The sequence below is a fragment of the Ambystoma mexicanum genome, chromosome 3q, assembly GCF_040938575.1.
Source record: "Ambystoma mexicanum isolate Mex_15411 chromosome 3q, UKY_AmexF1_1, whole genome shotgun sequence".
Classification (NCBI taxonomy): Eukaryota; Metazoa; Chordata; class Amphibia; order Caudata; family Ambystomatidae; genus Ambystoma; species Ambystoma mexicanum.
In genome coordinates, this window is record NC_090926.1 from 1105933146 (window position 1) to 1105949873 (window position 16728).

Sequence of the window (16728 nt, forward strand, 5' to 3'; positions counted from 1 at the left end):
GAATGAAGCCTGCTGTAAGAGCACCCGAAATAGCCCTACTGCCAGTGTCTCTGCAGAAAGTGGACACTGAGTTGAAACTACTTTCTTGAATTGATTGCACAGATAAGTACCCTTGTGCTCGGCACTGTTGCCATTATGGAATCGGAGCGATTGAGAAAGACAACGGTCCGTCCTGTAGAATAGAATCCTGTTGTGCTCTTTTTAGTGATCAATCGACACCAGTGTACCAGGAATACATGATAAAACAGGAAGAAAAGTGATGAATTCAAATGTAATGCATTTTATTTAGAAAAGTCCACAAAACCTGCACCATTCAAAACTTGCAGTGAGTGATTAATAAGAGGATCTGAAACTATGTCAAAGGAAATGAATAGGTAAGATATGAAAATCACAAAAAATCTGGTGCTCAAGATGGATATTGTGTCAAGTGTCATGCCCATGAGACTCTGTGACACATGTTTCGGAAAATATCTAGCTTCAACAGGTGAAGGATTACTTGAAAAGTCAAGCAAGTTAGCAAGGATGTTCCAACCTAGAAGAGGGCATTGCAGTGTGAGGGCATCATAGAAGTCATCATTAGAGACAATGAATACATTATCACTAAGTCAATGACCTCCTAGTTATTATCTTTACCAAGTGGGTGGCCGTGAGACAGTGATCACCACAGATAGGAAGTCAGAGATGTCAGGTGGAATGAAAATATGCCAGGCAAGAAATCTAGTTTGTAGAAATCATCAATTTTTGAGACAGAGTAAGAAAAATGCTGGAACTCTAGAATAGTGTCCATAATGGAAAAATCTTACAGCAATTCTTACATTTTGTAAAGTGCGAATGCCAAGAATATAACACACAGTGCATCGAATTTACGCATTTGGCCAATCCAAAGCAGTTGCTAAGGATTGGTGCATGTCAGGACTATTTGTCCCTATTTTGATTTCATCTTCATTTCCATCTGTAGAAAGTACCAGTGCATACACATTTTTTAGAAGACAAAACATCAGAAGCCGAACTAAAAGCTATTTCAGTGCATATAAATCAAAATACTATAAATAAGGATGGCGAGGAGTAGCAACCACCGCACTGTATACTCTCTTCAATCAAAAGTGTTCAATATGAATTGCGGAAGGGTTTGTGTTGCAGGAGTTGTTCCTTTCTTTACCTTCGCTCACTGGACCATCATATGCAAGGTGTGTTTTCCAAACTCACAGACTTGCTCTACATGTTGACTGTGTTTTTTTTCATGTTTTTGTTGTTTTTGCCATGGGGTGTTTGTTCTGTGTTTGAATTGGTGTTCAGTTGGTCTATTATGGTCAGATCAGTGCTTTTCTATCAAGTGGCCCTGTGGCCTAATGGATAAGGCATCAGCCTCCGAAGCTGGGGATTGTGGGTTCAAGTCCCACCTGGGTCGTTAATTATTTTTAATTTTGATCTTAATTAAATATGAACGAATTTCAACATATATTAACATAAAGATGATTAAAAGGTCTCATCAATGAAAATCATCACACTCATTTCATTCACCTTGTCAATACTGATGTATTACCGCGACACTATGCAGTAAAGACACGTGAATCTTGTCCTGTCTTCTATGAGCTGCCTTGCAACTGTGACATATCACTTGATATTTTGCTTCTCAGGGAGTATAGCAGCAGAGAAACATATACTGCTCATTCAATTCCTTATGAGGGCCCCAGCATTTAAGATGTTACTCTTAAGTGAGCTCCCATGTAGCCACCAATTGCTGAAAAGTGTCTTCCTCAGGTGCCATCTCAACTGTGCAGAGAATCCTCCTAAGCTAGCCTCCTTGCAGTGACATGTCACTGAGAATCATTTTCCTCAGTGAGAATCTCTGCAGTGAAAAAGTTTCTCTTAAGGGATTGTCTCTGTAGTGGAATGTTACAGGAAGTCCTCTTGGTTGGGTAGTGTCCCTGGATTGTAGATCATCCTTTTATAGAGCTGCACTGCACTCACATGTTACTGAACAGCACCTTCCTCTGCAAGAATACTAGCAGTAGAAAATATAGTCTTATGAGAATGAAGCCTGCTGTAAGAGCACCCGAAATAGCCCTATTGCCAGTGTCTCTGCAGAAAGTGGACACTGAGTTGAAACTACTTTCTTGAATTGATTGCACAGTTAAGTACCCTTGTTGCTCGGCACTGTTGCCATTATGGAATCGGAGCAATTGAGAAAGGCAACGGTCCGTACTGTAGAATAGAATCCTGTTGTGCTCTTTTTAGTGACCAATCGACACCAGTGTACCAGGAATACATAAACATGATAAAACAGGAAGAAAAGTGATGAATTCAAATGTAATGCATTTTATTTGGAAAAGTCCACAAAACGTGCACCATTCAAAACTTGCAGTGAGTGATTAATAAGAGGATCTGAAACTATGTCAAAGGAAATGAATAGGTAAGACATGAAAATCACAAAAAATCTGGTGCTCAAGATGGATATTGTGTCAAGTGTCATGCCCATGAGACTCTGTGACACATGTTTCGGAAAATATCTGGCTTCAACAGGTGAAGGATTACTTGAAAAGTCAAGCAAATTAGCAAGGATGTTCCAACCTAGAAGAGGGCATTGCAGTGTGAGGGCATCATAGAAGTCATCATTAGAGACAATGAATACATTATCACTAAGTCAATGACCTCCTAGTTATTATCTTTACCAAGTGGGTGGCCGTGAGACAGTGATCACCACAGATAGGAAGTCAGAGATGTCAGGTGAAATGAAAATATGCCAGGCAAGAAATCTAGTTTGTAGAAATCATCAATTTTTGAGACAGAGTAAGAAAAATGCTGGAACTCTAGAATAGTGTCCATAATGGAAAAATCTTACAGCAATTCTTAAATTTTGTAAAGTGCAAATGCCAAGAATATAACACACAGTGCATCGAATTTACGCATTTGGCCAATCCAAAGCAGTTGCTAAGGATTGGTGCATGTCAGGACTATTTGTCCCTATTTTGAGTTCATCTTCATTTCCATCTGTAGAAAGTACCAGTATATACACATTTTTTAGAAGACAAAACATCAGAAGCCGAACTAAAAGCTATTTCAGTGCATATAAATCAAAATACTATAAATAAGGATGGCGAGGAGTAGCAACCACCGCACTGTCTACTCTCTTCAATCAAAAGTGTTCAATATGAATTGCGGAAGGGTTTGTGTTGCAGGAGTTGTTCCTTTCTTTACCTTCGTTCACTGGACCATCATATGCAAGGTGTGTTTTCCAAACTCACAGACTTGCTTTACATGTTGACTGTGTTTTTTTCATGTTTTTGTTGTTTTTGCCATGGGGTGTTTATTCTGTGTGTGAATTGGTGTTCAGCTGGTCTATTACGGTCAGATCAGTGCTTTTCCATCAAGTGGCCCTGTGGCCTAATGGATGAGGCATCAGCCTCCGAAGCTGGGGATTGTGGGTTCAAGTCCCACCTGGGTCGTCAATTATTTTTAATTTTGATCTTAATTAAATATGAACGAATTTCAACATATATTAACATAAAGATGATTAAAAGGTCTCATCAATGAAAATCATCACACTCATTTCATTCACCTTGTCAATACTGATGTATTACCGCGACACTATGCAGTAAAGACACGTGAATCTTGTCCTGTCTTCATAGAGCTGCCTTGCAACTGTGACATATCACTTAATATTTTGCTTCTCAGGGAGTATAGCAGCAGAGAAACATATACTGCTCATTCAATTCCTTATGAGGGCCCCAGCATTTAAGATGTTACTCTTAAGTGAGCTCCCCTGTAGCCACCAATTGCTGAAAAGTGTCTTCCTCAGGTGCCATCTCAACTGTGAAGAGAATCCTCCTAAGCTAGCCTCCTTGCAGTGACATGGCACTGAGAATCATTTTCCTCAGTGAGAATCTCTGCAGTGAAAAAGTTTCTCTTAAGGGATTGTCTCTGTCGTGGAATGTTACAGGAAGTCCTCTTGGTTGGGTAGTGTCCCTGGATTGTAGATCATCCTTTTATAGAGCTGCACTGCACTCACATGTTACTGAACAGCACCTTCCTCTGCAAGAATACTAGCAGTAGAAAATATAGTCTTATGAGAATGAAGCCTGCTGTAAGAGCACCCGAAATAGCCCTACTGCCAGTGTCTCTGCAGAAAGTGGACACTGAGTTGAAACTACTTTCTTGAATTGATTGCACAGTTAAGTACCCTTGTTGCTCGGCACTGTTGCCATTATGGAATCGGAGCGATTGAGAAAGACAACGGTCCGTCCTGTAGAATAGAATCCTGTTGTGCTCTTTTTAGTGACCAATCGACACCAGTGTACCAGGAATACATGATAAAACAGGAAGAAAAGTGATGAATTCAAATGTAATGCATTTTATTTAGAAAAGTCCACAAAACCTGCACCATTCAAAACTTGCAGTGAGTGATTAATAAGAGGATCTGAAACTATGTCAAAGGAAATGAATAGGTAAGACATGAAAATCACAAAAAATCTGGTGCTCAAGATGGATATTGTGTCAAGTGTCATGCCCATGAGACTCTGTGACACATGTTTCGGAAAATATCTAGCTTCAACAGGTGAAGGATTACTTGAAAAGTCAAGCAAGTTAGCAAGGATGTTTCAACCTAGAAGAGGGCATTGCAGTGTGAGGGCATCATAGAAGTCATCATTAGAGACAATGAATACATTATCACTAAGTCAATGACCTCCTAGTTATTATCTTTACCAAGTGGGTGGCCGTGAGACAGTGATCACCACAGATAGGAAGTCAGAGATGTCAGGTGGAATGAAAATATGCCAGGCAAGAAATCTAGTTTGTAGAAATCATCAATTTTTGAGACAGAGTAAGAAAAATGCTGGAACTCTAGAATAGTGTCCATAATGGAAAAATCTTACAGCAATTCTTAAATTTTGTAAAGTGCGAATGCCAAGAATATAACACACAGTGCATCGAATTTACGCATTTGGCCAATCCAAAGCAGTTGCTAAGGATTGGTGTATGTCAGTACTATTTGTCCCTATTTTGAGTTCATCTTCATTTCCATCTGTAGAAAGTACCAGTACATACACATTTTTTAGAAGACAAAACATCAGAAGCCAAACTAAAAGCTATTTCAGTGCATATAAATCAAAATACTATAAATAAGGATGGCGAGGAATAGCAACCACCGCACTGTATACTCTCTTCAATCAAAAGTGTTCAATATGAATTGCGGAAGGGTTTGTGTTGCAGGAGTTGTTCCTTTCTTTACCTTCGCTCACTGGACCATCATATGCAAGGTGTGTTTTCCAAACTCACAGACTTGCTCTACATGTTGACTGTGTTTTTTTTCATGTTTTTGTTGTTTTTGCCATGGGGTGTTTGTTCTGTGTTTGAATTGGTGTTCAGTTGGTCTATTATGGTCAGATCAGTGCTTTTCTATCAAGTGGCCCTGTGGCCTAATGGATAAGGCATCAGCCTCCGAAGCTGGGGATTGTGGGTTCAAGTCCCACCTGGGTCGTCAATTATTTTTAATTTTGATCTTAATTAAATATGAACGAATTTCAACATATATTAACATAAAGATGATTAAAAGGTCTCATCAATGAAAATCATCACACTCATTTCATTCACCTTGTCAATACTGATGTATTACCGCGACACTATGCAGTAAAGACACGTGAATCTTGTCCTGTCTTCTATGAGCTGCCTTGCAACTGTGACATATCACTTAATATTTTGCTTCTCAGGGAGTATAGCAGCAGAGAAACATATACTGCTCATTCAATTCCTTATGAGGGCCCCAGCATTTAAGATGTTACTCTTAAGTGAGCTCCCATGTAGCCACCAATTGCTGAAAAGTGTCTTCCTCAGGTGCCATCTCAACTGTGCAGAGAATCCTCCTAAGCTAGCCTCCTTGCAGTGACATGTCACTGAGAATCATTTTCCTCAGTGAGAATCTCTGCAGTGAAAAAGTTTCTCTTAAGGGATTGTCTCTGTCGTGGAATGTTACAGGAAGTCCTCTTGGTTGGGTAGTGTCCCTGGATTGTAGATCATCCTTTTATAGAGCTGCATTGCACTCATATGTTACTGAACAGCACCTTCCTCTGCAAGAATATTAGCAGTAGAAAATATAGTCTTATGATAATGAAGCCTGCTGTAAGAGCACCCGAAATAGCTCTACTGCCAGTGTCTCTGCAGAAAGTGGACACTGAGTTGAAACTACTTTCTTGAATTGATTGCACAGTTAAGTACCCTTGTTGCTCGGCACTGTTGCCATTATGGAATCGGAGCGATTGAGAAAGACAACGGTCCGTACTGTAGAATAGAATCCTGTTGTGCTCTTTTTAGTGACCAATCGACACCAGTGTACCAGGAATACATAAACATGATAAAACAGGAAGAAAAGTGATGAATTCAAATGTAATGCATTTTATTTAGAAAAGTCCACAAAACCTGCACCATTCAAAACTTGCAGTGAGTGATTAATAAGAGGATCTGAAACTATGTCAAAGGAAATGAATAGGTAAGACATGAAAATCACAAAAAATCTGGTGCTCAAGATGGATATTGTGTCAAGTGTCATGCCCATGAGACTCTGTGACACATGTTTCGGAAAATATCTGGCTTCAACAGGTGAAGGATTACTTGAAAAGTCAAGCAAGTTAGCAAGGATGTTCCAACCTAGAAGAGGGCATTGCAGTGTGAGGGCATCATAGAAGTCATCATTAGAGACAATGAATACATTATCACTAAGTGAATGACCTCCTAGTTATTATCTTTACCAAGTGGGTGGCCGTGAGACAGTGATCACCACAGATAGGAAGTCAGAGATGTCAGGTGAAATGAAAATATGCCAGGCAAGAAATATAGTTTGTAGAAATCATCAATTTTTGAGACAGAGTAAGAAAAATGCTGGTACTCTAGAATAGTGTCCATAATGGAAAAATCTTACAGCAATTCTTAAATTTTGTAAAGTGCGAATGCCAAGAATATAACACACAGTGCATCGAATTTATGCATTTGGCCAATCCAAAGCAGTTGCTAAGGATTGGTGTATGTCAGGACTATTTGTCCCTATTTTGAGTTCATCTTCATTTCCATCTGTAGAAAGTACCAGTACATAACCATTTTTTAGAAGACAAAACATCAGAAGCCAAACTAAAAGCTATTTCAGTGCATATAAATCAAAATACTATAAATAAGGATGGCGAGGAGTAGCAACCACCGCACTGTATACTCTCTTCAATCAAAAGTGTTCAATATGAATTGCGGAAGGGTTTGTGTTGCAGGAGTTGTTCCTTTCTTTACCTTCGCTGGACCATCATATGCAAGGTGTGTTTTCCAAACTCACAGACTTGCTCTACATGTTGACTGTGTTTTTTTTTCATGTTTTTGTTGTTTTTGCCAGGGGTGTTTATTGTGTTTGAATTGGTGTTCAGTTGGTCTATTATGGTCAGATCAGTGTTTTTCTATCAAGTGGCCCTGTGGCCTAATGGATAAGGCATCAGCCTCCGAAGCTGGGGATTGTGGGTTCAAGTCCCACCTGGGTCGTCAATTATTTTTAATTTTGATTTTAATTAAATATGAACGAATTTCAACATATATTAACATAAAGATGATTAAAAGGTCTCATCAATGAAAATCATCACACTCATTTCATTCACCTTGTCAATACTGATATATTACCGCGAGACTATGCAGTAAAGACACGTGAATCTTGTCCTGTCTTCATAGAGCTGCCTTGCAACTGTGACATGTCACTTAATATTTTGTTTCTCAGGGAGTATAGCAGCAGAGAAACAGATACTGCTAATTCAATTCCTTATGAGGGCCCCAGCATTTAAGATGTTACTCTTAAGTGAGCTCCCATGTAGCCACCAATTGCTGAAAAGTGTCTTCCTCAGGTGCCATCTCAACTGTGAAGAGAATCCTCCTAAGCTAGCCTCCTTGCAGTGACATGTCACTGAGAATCATTTTCCTCAGTGAGAATCTCTGCAGTGAAAAAGTTTCTCTTAAGGGATTGTCTCTGTAGTGGAATGTTACAGGAAGTCCTCTTGGTTGGGTAGTGTCCCTGGATTGTAGATCATCCTTTTATAGAGCTGCACTGCACTCACATGTTACTGAACAGCACCTTCCTCTGCAAGAATACTAGCAGTAGAAAATATAGTCTTATGAGAATGAAGCCTGCTGTAAGAGCACCTGAAATAGCCCTATTGCCAGTGTCTCTGCAGAAAGTGGACACTGAGTTGAAACTACTTTCTTGAATTGATTGCACAGTTAAGTACCCTTGTTGCTCGGCACTGATGCCATTATGGAATCGGAGCAATTGAGAAAGGCAACGGTCCGTACTGTAGAATAGAATCCTGTTGTGCTCTTTTTAGTGACCAATCGACACCAGTGTACCAGGAATACATAAACATGATAAAACAGGAAGAAAAGTGATGAATTCAAATGTAATGCATTTTATTTGCAAAAGTCCACAAAACGTGCACCATTCAAAACTTGCAGTGAGTGATTAATAAGAGGATCTGAAACTATGTCAAAGGAAATGAATAGGTAAGACATGAAAATCACAAAAAATCTGGTGCTCAAGATGGATATTGTGTCAAGTGTCATGCCCATGAGACTCTGTGACACATGTTTCGGAAAATATCTGGCTTCAACAGGTGAAGGATTACTTGAAAAGTCAAGCAAATTAGCAAGGATGTTCCAACCTAGAAGAGGGCATTGCAGTGTGAGGGCATCATAGAAGTCATCATTAGAGACAATGAATACATTATCACTAAGTCAATGACCTCCTAGTTATTATCTTTACCAAGTGGGTGGCCGTGAGACAGTGATCACCACAGATAGGAAGTCAGAGATGTCAGGTGAAATGAAAATATGCCAGGCAAGAAATCTAGTTTGTAGAAATCATCAATTTTTGAGACAGAGTAAGAAAAATGCTGGAACTCTAGAATAGTGTCCATAATGGAAAAATCTTACAGCAATTCTTAAATTTTGTAAAGTGCGAATGCCAAGAATATAACACACAGTGCATCGAATTTACGCATTTGGCCAATCCAAAGCAGTTGCTAAGGATTGGTGCATGTCAGGACTATTTGTCCCTATTTTGAGTTCATCTTCATTTCCATCTGTAGAAAGTACCAGTATATACACATTTTTTAGAAGACAAAACATCAGAAGCCGAACTAAAAGCTATTTCAGTGCATATAAATCAAAATACTATAAATAAGGATGGCGAGGAGTAGCAACCACCGCACTGTCTACTCTCTTCAATCAAAAGTGTTCAATATGAATTGCGGAAGGGTTTGTGTTGCAGGAGTTGTTCCTTTCTTTACCTTCGCTCACTGGACCATCATATGCAAGGTGTGTTTTCCAAACTCACAGACTTGCTTTACATGTTGACTGTGTTTTTTTCATGTTTTTGTTGTTTTTGCCAAGGGGTGTTTATTCTGTGTGTGAATTGGTGTTCAGATGGTCTATTACGGTCAGATCAGTGCTTTTCCATCAAGTGGCCCTGTGGCCTAATGGATGAGGCATCAGCCTCCAAAGCTGGGGATTGTGGGTTCAAGTCCCACCTGGGTCGTCAATTATTTTTAATTTTGATCTTAATTAAATATGAACGAATTTCAACATATATTAACATAAAGATGATTAAAAGGTCTCATCAATGAAAATCATCACACTCATTTCATTCACCTTGTCAATACTGATGTATTACCGCGACACTATGCAGTAAAGACACGTGAATCTTGTCCTGTCTTCATAGAGCTGCCTTGCAACTGTGACATGTCACTTAATATTTTGTTTCTCAGGGAGTATAGCAGCAGAGAAACAGATACTGCTAATTCAATTCCTTATGAGGGCCCCAGCATTTAAGATGTTACTCTTAAGTGAGCTCCCCTGTAGCCACCAATTGCTGAAAAGTGTCTTCCTCAGGTGCCATCTCAACTGTGAAGAGAATCCTCCTAAGCTAGCCTCCTTGCAGTGACATGGCACTGAGAATCATTTTCCTCAGTGAGAATCTCTGCAGTGAAAAAGTTTCTCTTAAGGGATTGTCTCTGTCGTGGAATGTTACAGGAAGTCCTCTTGGTTGGGTAGTGTCCCTGGATTGTAGATCATCCTTTTATAGAGCTGCACTGCACTCACATGTTACTGAACAGCACCTTCCTCTGCAAGAATACTAGCAGTAGAAAATATAGTCTTATGAGAATGAAGCCTGCTGTAAGAGCACCCGAAATAGCCCTACTGCCAGTGTCTCTGCAGAAAGTGGACACTGAGTTGAAACTACTTTCTTGAATTGATTGCACAGTTAAGTACCCTTGTTGCTCGGCACTGTTGCCATTATGGAATCGGAGCGATTGAGAAAGACAACGGTCCGTCCTGTAGAATAGAATCCTGTTGTGCTCTTTTTAGTGACCAATCGACACCAGTGTACCAGGAATACATGATAAAACAGGAAGAAAAGTGATGAATTCAAATGTAATGCATTTTATTTAGAAAAGTCCACAAAACCTGCACCATTCAAAACTTGCAGTGAGTGATTAATAAAAGGATCTGAAACTATGTCAAAGGAAATGAATAGGTAAGACATGAAAATCACAAAAAATATGGTGCTCAAGATGGATATTGTGTCAAGTGTCATGCCCATGAGACTCTGTGACACATGTTTCGGAAAATATCTAGCTTCAACAGGTGAAGGATTACTTGAAAAGTCAAGCAAGTTAGCAAGGATGTTCCAACCTAGAAGAGGGCATTGCAGTGTGAGGGCATCATAGAAGTCATCATTAGAGACAATGAATACATTATCACTAAGTGAATGACCTCCTAGTTATTATCTTTACCAAGTGGGTGGCCGTGAGACAGTGATCACCACAGATAGGAAGTCAGAGATGTCAGGTGAAATGAAAATATGCCAGGCAAGAAATCTAGTTTGTAGAAATCATCAATTTTTGAGACAGAGTAAGAAAAATGCTGGAACTCTAGAATAGTGTCCATAATGGAAAAATCTTACAGCAATTCTTAAATTTTGTAAAGTGCGAATGCCAAGAATATAACACACAGTGCATCGAATTTACGCATTTGGCCAATCCAAAGCAGTTGCTAAGGATTGGTGTATGTCAGGACTATTTGTCCCTATTTTGAGTTCATCTTCATTTCCATCTGTAGAAAGTACCAGTACATAACCATTTTTTAGAAGACAAAACATCAGAAGCCAAACTAAAAGCTATTTCAGTGCATATAAATCAAAATACTATAAATAAGGATGGCGAGGAGTAGCAACCACCGCACTGTATACTCTCTTCAATCAAAAGTGTTCAATATGAATTGCGGAAGGGTTTGTGTTGCAGGAGTTGTTCCTTTCTTTACCTTCGCTCACTGGACCATCATATGCAAGGTGTGTTTTCCAAACTCACAGACTTGCTCTACATGTTGACTGTGTTTTTTTTTCATGTTTTTGTTGTTTTTGCCAGGGGTGTTTATTGTGTTTGAATTGGTGTTCAGTTGGTCTATTATGGTCAGATCAGTGTTTTTCTATCAAGTGGCACTGTGGCCTAATGGATAAGGCATCAGCCTCCGAAGCTGGGGATTGTGGGTTCAAGTCCCACCTGGGTCGTCAATTATTTTTAATTTTGATTTTAATTAAATATGAACGAATTTCAACATATATTAACATAAAGATGATTAAAAGGTCTCATCAATGAAAATCATCACACTCATTTCATTCACCTTGTCAATACTGATGTATTACCGCGAGACTATGCAGTAAAGACACGTGAATCTTGTCCTGTCTTCATAGAGCTGCCTTGCAACTGTGACATGTCACTTCATATTTTGTTTCTCAGGGAGTATAGCAGCAGAGAAACATATACTGCTAATTCAATTCCTTATGAGGGCCCCAGCATTTAAGATGTTACTCTTAAGTGAGCTCCCATGTTCAAGTCCCACCTGGGTCGTCATTTATTTTTAATTTTGATTTTAATTAAATATGAACGAATTTCAACATATATTAACATAAAGATGATTAAAAGGTCTCATCAATGAAAATCATCACACTCATTTCATTCACCTTGTCAATACTGATGTATTACCGCGAGACTATGCAGTAAAGACACGTGAATCTTGTCCTGTCTTCATAGAGCTGCCTTGCAACTGTGACATGTCACTTCATATTTTGTTTCTCAGGGAGTATAGCAGCAGAGAAACATATACTGCTAATTCAATTCCTTATGAGGGCCCCAGCATTTAAGATGTTACTCTTAAGTGAGCTCCCATGTTCAAGTCCCACCTGGGTCGTCATTTATTTTAAATTTTGATCATAATTAAATATGAACGAATTTCAACATATATTAACATAAAGATGATTAAAAGGTCTCATCAATGAAAATCATCACACTCATTTCATTCACCTTGTCAATACTGATGTATTACCGCGAGACTATGCAGTAAAGACACGTGAATCTTGTCCTGTCTTCATAGAGCTGCCTTGCAACTGTGACATGTCACTTCATATTTTGTTTCTCAGGGAGTATAGCAGCAGAGAAACATATACTGCTAATTCAATTCCTTATGAGGGCCCCAGCATTTAAGATGTTACTCTTAAGTGAGCTCCCATGTTCAAGTCCCACCTGGGTCGTCATTTATTTTTAATTTTGATTTTAATTAAATATGAACGAATTTCAACATATATTAACATAAAGATGATTAAAAGGTCTCATCAATGAAAATCATCACACTCATTTCATTCACCTTGTCAATACTGATGTATTACCGCGAGACTATGCAGTAAAGACACGTGAATCTTGTCCTGTCTTCATAGAGCTGCCTTGCAACTGTGACATGTCACTTCATATTTTGTTTCTCAGGGAGTATAGCAGCAGAGAAACATATACTGCTAATTCAATTCCTTATGAGGGCCCCAGCATTTAAGATGTTACTCTTAAGTGAGCTCCCATGTTCAAGTCCCACCTGGGTCGTCATTTATTTTAAATTTTGATCATAATTAAATATGAACGAATTTCAACATATATTAACATAAAGATGATTAAAAGGTCTCATCAATGAAAATCATCACACTCATTTCATTCACCTTGTCAATACTGATGTATTACCGCGAGACTATGCAGTAAAGACACGTGAATCTTGTCCTGTCTTCATAGAGCTGCCTTGCAACTGTGACATGTCACTTAATATTTTGTTTCTCAGGGAGTATAGCAGCAGAGAAACATATACTGCTAATTCAATTCCTTATGAGGGCCCCTTACTGAGTTGAAACTACTTTCTTGAATTGATTGCACAGTTAAGTACCCTTGTTGCTCGGCACTGTTGCCATTATGGAATTGGAGCGATTGAGAAAGACACCGGTCCGTACTGTAGAATAGAATCCTGTTGTGCTCTTTTTAGTGACCAATCGACACCAGTGTACCAGGAATTCATAAACATGATAAAACAGGAAGAAAAGTGATGAATTCAAATGTAATGCATTTTATTTAGAAACCTCCACAAAACCTGCACCATACAAAACTTGCAGTGAGTGATTAATAAGAGGATCTGAAACTATGTCAAAGGAAATGAATAGGTAAGACATGAAAATCACAAAAAGTCTGGTGCTCAAGATGGATATTGTGTCAAGTGTCATGACCATGAGACTGCGTGACACATGTTTCGGAAAATATCTGGCTTCAACAGGTGAAGGATTACTTGAAAAGTCAAGCAAGTTAGCAAGGATTTTCCAACCTAGAAGAGGGCATTGCAGTGTGAGGGCATCATGGAAATCATCATTAGAGAAAATGAGTACATTATCACTAAGTCAATGACCTCCTAGTTAGTATCTTTACCAAGTGGGTGGCCGTGAAACAGTGATTACCACAGATAGGAAGTCAGAGATGCCAGGTGAACTGAAAATATGCCAGCCAAGAAATCAAGTTTGTAGAAATCATCAATTTTTTGAGACAGAGTAAGATAAATGCTGGAACTCTAGAATAGTGTCCATAATGGAAAAATCTTACAGCAATTCTTTAATTTTTTGAAGTGCGAATGCCAAGAATATAACACACAGTGCATCGAATTTACGCATTTGGCCAATCCAAAGCAGTTGCTAAGGATTGGTGCATGTCAGGACTATTTGTCCCTATTTTGAGTTCATCTTCATTTCCATTTGTAGAAAGTACCAGTATATACACATTTTTTAGAAGACAAAACATCAGAAGCCAAACTAAAAGCTATTTCAGTGCATATAAATCGAAATACTATAAATAAGGATGGCAAGGAGTAGCAACCACCGCACTGTATACTCTCTTCAATCAAAAGTGATCAATATGAATTGCGGAAGGGTTTGTGTTGCAGGAGTTGTTCCTTTCTTTACCTTCGCTCACTGGACCATCATATGCAAGGTGTGTTTTCCAAACTCACAGACTTGCTTTACATGTTGACTGTGTTTTTTTCATGTTTTTGTTGTTTTTGCCATGGGGTGTTTATTCTGTGTGTGAATTGGTGTTCAGTTGGTCTATTATGGTCAGATCAGTGTTTATCGATCAAGTGGCCCTGTGGCCTAATGGATAAGGCATCAGCCTCCGAAGCTGGGGATTGTGGGCTCAAGTCCCACCTGGATCGTCAATTATTTTAAATTTTGATCTTAATTAAATATGAACGAATTTCAACATATATTAACATAAAGATGATTAAAAGGTCTCATCAATGCAAAGCATCATACTCATTTCATTCACCTTGTCAATACTGATGTATTACCGCGAGACTATGCAGTAAAGACACGTGAATCTTGTCCTGTCTTCATAGAGCTGCCTTGCAACTGTGACATGTCACTTAATATTTTGTTTCTCAGGGAGTATAGCAGCAGAGAAACATATACTGCTAATTCATTCCTTATGAGGGCCCCAGCATTTAAGATGTTACTCTTACGTGAGCTCCCATGTTCAAGTCCCACCTGGGTCGTCAATAATTTTAAATTTTCATCTTAATTAAATATGAACGAATTTCAACATATATTAACATAAAGATGATTAAAAGGTCTCATCAATGAAAATCATCACACTCATTTCATTCACCTTGTCAATACTGATGTATTACCGCGACACTATGCAGTAAAGACACGTGAATCTTGTCCTGTCTTCTATGAGCTGCCTTGCAACTGTGACATATCACTTGATATTTTGCTTCTCAGGGAGTATAGCAGCAGAGAAACAGATACTGCTCATTCAATTCCTTATGAGGGCCCCAGCATTTAAGATGTTACTCTTAAGTGAGCTCCCATGTAGCCACCAATTGCTGAAAAGTGTCTTCCTCAGGTGCCATCTCAACTGTGCAGAGAATCCTCCTAAGCTAGCCTCCTTGCAGTGACATGTCACTGAGAATCATTTTCCTCAGTGAGAATCTCTGCAGTGAAAAAGTTTCTCTTAAGGGATTGTCTCTGTAGTGGAATGTTACAGGAAGTCCTCTTGGTTGGGTAGTGTCCCTGGATTGTAGATCATCCTTTTATAGAGCTGCACTGCACTCACATGTTACTGAACAGCACCTTCCTCTGCAAGAATACTAGCAGTAGAAAATATAGTCTTATGAGAATGAAGCCTGCTGTAAGAGCACCCGAAATAGCCCTATTGCCAGTGTCTCTGCAGAAAGTGGACACTGAGTTGAAACTACTTTCTTGAATTGATTGCACAGTTAAGTACCCTTGTTGCTCGGCACTGTTGCCATTATGGAATCGGAGCAATTGAGAAAGGCAACGGTCCGTACTGTAGAATAGAATCCTGTTGTGCTCTTTTTAGTGACCAATCGACACCAGTGTACCAGGAATACATAAACATGATAAAACAGGAAGAAAAGTGATGAATTCAAATGTAATGCATTTTATTTGGAAAAGTCCACAAAACGTGCACCATTCAAAACTTGCAGTGAGTGATTAATAAGAGGATCTGAAACTATGTCAAAGGAAATGAATAGGTAAGACATGAAAATCACAAAAAATCTGGTGCTCATGATGGATATTGTGTCAAGTGTCATGCCCATGAGACTCTGTGACACATGTTTCGGAAAATATCTGGCTTCAACAGGTGAAGGATTACTTGAAAAGTCAAGCAAATTAGCAAGGATGTTCCAACCTAGAAGAGGGCATTGCAGTGTGAGGGCATCATAGAAGTCATCATTAGAGACAATGAATACATTATCACTAAGTCAATGACCTCCTAGTTATTATCTTTACCAAGTGGGTGGCCGTGAGACAGTGATCACCACAGATAGGAAGTCAGAGATGTCAGGTGAAATGAAAATATGCCAGGCAAGAAATCTAGTTTGTAGAAATCATCAATTTTTGAGACAGAGTAAGAAAAATGCTGGAACTCTAGAATAGTGTCCATAATGGAAAAATCTTACAGCAATTCTTAAATTTTGTAAAGTGCGAATGCCAAGAATATAACACACAGTGCATCGAATTTACGCATTTGGCCAATCCAAAGCAGTTGCTAAGGATTGGTGCATGTCAGGACTATTTGTCCCTATTTTGAGTTCATCTTCATTTCCATCTGTAGAAAGTACCAGTATATACACATTTTTTAGAAGACAAAACATCAGAAGCCGAACTAAAAGCTATTTCAGTGCATATAAATCAAAATACTATAAATAAGGATGGCGAGGAGTAGCAACCACCGCACTGTCTACTCTCTTCAATCAAAAGTGTTCAATATGAATTGCGGAAGGGTTTGTGTTGCAGGAGTTGTTCCTTTCTTTACCTTCGCTCACTGGACCATCATA

At 38.9% G+C, this 16728-nt stretch overlaps 5 non-coding genes across 5 annotated transcripts; all 5 read left to right on the forward strand.

The window, feature by feature from the left end:
• The first annotated feature begins 1335 nt into the window (after positions 1-1335).
• On the forward strand, positions 1336-1408 carry TRNAR-CCG (transfer RNA arginine (anticodon CCG)). Its single transcript has one exon. It is a non-coding gene; the product is annotated as a tRNA-Arg (tRNA).
• Positions 1409-3373: 1965 nt separating this feature from the next.
• Positions 3374-3446, forward strand: TRNAR-CCG (transfer RNA arginine (anticodon CCG)). The gene has a single exon. It is a non-coding gene; the product is annotated as a tRNA-Arg (tRNA).
• Positions 3447-5406: 1960 nt separating this feature from the next.
• TRNAR-CCG (transfer RNA arginine (anticodon CCG)) lies at positions 5407-5479 on the forward strand. Its single transcript has one exon. It is a non-coding gene; the product is annotated as a tRNA-Arg (tRNA).
• Positions 5480-7439: 1960 nt separating this feature from the next.
• TRNAR-CCG (transfer RNA arginine (anticodon CCG)) lies at positions 7440-7512 on the forward strand. Its single transcript has one exon. It is a non-coding gene; the product is annotated as a tRNA-Arg (tRNA).
• Positions 7513-11508: 3996 nt separating this feature from the next.
• Positions 11509-11584, forward strand: TRNAR-CCG (transfer RNA arginine (anticodon CCG)). Its single transcript has one exon. It is a non-coding gene; the product is annotated as a tRNA-Arg (tRNA).
• Positions 11585-16728: the final 5144 nt, after the last annotated feature.